At 45.0% G+C, this 2,571-nt stretch overlaps 1 non-coding gene across 1 annotated transcript; it reads left to right on the top strand.

Annotated features, from left to right (window-relative positions):
• Positions 1–2,050: 2,050 nt before the first annotated feature.
• Positions 2,051–2,166, top strand: LOC146865972 (small nucleolar RNA SNORA57). The gene has a single exon (XR_014977557.1). It is a non-coding gene; the product is annotated as a small nucleolar RNA SNORA57 (small nucleolar RNA).
• Positions 2,167–2,571: the final 405 nt, after the last annotated feature.

Below are 2,571 nucleotides of genomic sequence, written 5' to 3'. Positions count from 1 at the left end.
AGGCTTGCATTGCAGGGTGAGGTGGTGCTCGATGTGGTGCTGGCAGGCCATGATGCGGCGACGGAGCCGGTCGATGTTCGAGTCAGGCGGCGACAGAGTCGATCACGTCCGGGCAGTGTGTAGCAAAACATTGCGGAGTGCGATGCCCACAGGACCCGTGCAAGCAGCGGCTCGTTGACGGAGTCGGTGAGACCAGGGTTGCATTGTGAAATGAGGAGGTGCTTTCTACTGTGCTTTCAGGACATGGAATCCTGTGACAGACTCGATAACAGTCGGTTACCCTTTTCTTCTCCAGGCAACTGAAACCAGCGGCTCCAGAGATGGTGCCCAGAGGTTTTGGTGAGGTCTTTAATGTTCCTGAGACCTTGTGAAAAGGGGGCAAGCTCAATTCAAGCCCTTGGAGATCTTCCTTAAGCAGGGGGCACAGCAAAGTCCTTTTCTCCTTTCCTTGGCAGCAAGCAGCCACTGCAGGCCAACCCCAGATAGCAAATAGCACAGGGGCAGAATTCCTCCTCAGCTTCTCCGGCTCTTCTCCTTGGCAAAGGTTCCTCTTGATTCCCAGAAGTGATCTAACACTCTGGGGTCTGGGCCCCAATATTTATACTACTAAGTCCTTTGTTTCTAGTGGCAGAGAAGCCCTGTGCTTTGTCAAAACTGGTTCTGTCCTCTCTGGTGCAGCTTCCTGGCCGAAGGTGGAGACAGCATTGTCCTTGGCAGACCAGGCCCATTCAGGTGAAAGGAGATCTCCTCCTCCTACTCTAAATGCAGCCCTGGTCTAGTCAGCCCAGCCCTGACTCTCTGGAGCCACTGCTCCTCCCCAGCACCTGTCATCCAAAAACCAGACATGCAATACACAAACCAGGCAGGGCATACTGGATGGCTAAGCAAGAAAATGCCTACTTTCTATAAGTGGTATTTTCAAACACAGAATGTGAAAATCACCCCCACTAAAAGATGCATTTTAACATTCTGAGTTCAGGCATACTAAACTTTAAATTCCTACCTTGTTCCCAGGGGTAGTTATGTTTGTAAGATGTTATAAGCAAACACCCTATTCTGCCCTATGGGAACGGGTAACCTTGCAATAGTGAAAAATGAAATTGGTAGTAACTCACTATCAGGATATGCCACACACATCAGGGCATGTCCTACCTTTCACATACACTGCACCCTGCCCACAGGGGTACCTTGGGCCTTCCTGAAGGGCGACTGACATGTAACAAAAAGTGAAATTTAGGGCCTTGCAAGTGGGTGCACTTGCCAAGTCTACATGGCAGTACTGGACTGCACACAGGCTCTGCAATGGTAGACCAGAGTTACATTGGTAGGCTGCTTCTGAGGGTGGCAGAATCAGTGCTGCAAGCCCACTAGCAGTATTTGATTGACAGGTCCTGGGCACACACGGTGCACTGTACTAGGGACTGACTAGTAAATCAAATAGCCAATCATGAAAACACCAATCCATAAATGTAATTTACAAAGGGAGAGCTTGCACTTTGGCACTGAACAGCAGTGGCAAAGTGCCCAAATCATCTAGACCAGCAAAACGGAGACCAACACACAGCAAAAACACAGGAGGCAAAAGCAAAAAATGCAGGGGAAACCCAAGCAAATGGTGCCAGGTCTAACAGCGGCTTAATATCACATGGAATTTAAAATACATCCTTGTTGAGTATTGCTCTACACCTTCATTCGCCAGTTCCAAAACTTTGGCCAGTTTCTCAATTGTCTGCATTTACATATATAGGACAAGGCCATCTTTTGTCTGCATAAAAACGTTGCATTCAAGTTCCAAAGCAGATCGTGCACCCCTTGTCTGTTGACATACCGCTCTATAATCTATAGTTGGTCGGATTTGTTTTCTTTTAGTTACGTAATCTGATTGCTTTAGTTGATTTGAATATTACACAGATGATTTGTGTGCCTCATAAAGAATTAATTGTGTGGACACTAGTGGAATAGCTTCTAAGTCATTGAGTGGAATGCAGTGGGTGTCCTTAGTCTCATTAATCTTAATTTTTTGTTACTCAGGGTGCTGCGTGTGCAGGAGCCTCCATTTCTTGTCATGTTCTGGTTATCCAGTACCATGGTGTGTAATGTTCGGAGGAAGAGTAATTTCCAGTGCTATGTCTTCGACTGGTTCTATCCTCAATCACTGGGACACTTTGTATGTCTTTTACCATGTACACCAAGTCCTAGAGGATGAAGATGCTAATGCTATACATTTAAATTGTCAATCTTTGTGCTCCATGTAAATTAATATTTCTTGTGCTTTCAACCTTTACGGGACTAAATCCTAATGTGATTGGTTGCTTACTGTTTCAGCTGATGCACATGAGCCGACATGAATGGGATGAACAATCAATACTGTTTAAACACCATGGAGTTCATTGATTTTTAGATAGGAACAGTGAGTAACAAAATAGGCAAATATAGTCTTAGATGACAAATTGTTTACACCAATGCTTTGAGATGGACAATATTAAAACGATTAAAAATTTTGATTAAACTATGTAATTGTAAACATACCGGAAACTATCTGGTGTAAACATTCTGAATTCTCGAAATCAT

Source organism: Triturus cristatus, chromosome 2_1 (genome assembly GCF_964204655.1).
Source record: "Triturus cristatus chromosome 2_1, aTriCri1.1, whole genome shotgun sequence".
Taxonomy (NCBI): Eukaryota; Metazoa; Chordata; class Amphibia; order Caudata; family Salamandridae; genus Triturus; species Triturus cristatus.
This window is presented reverse-complemented; position numbering and strand designations above follow the sequence as displayed.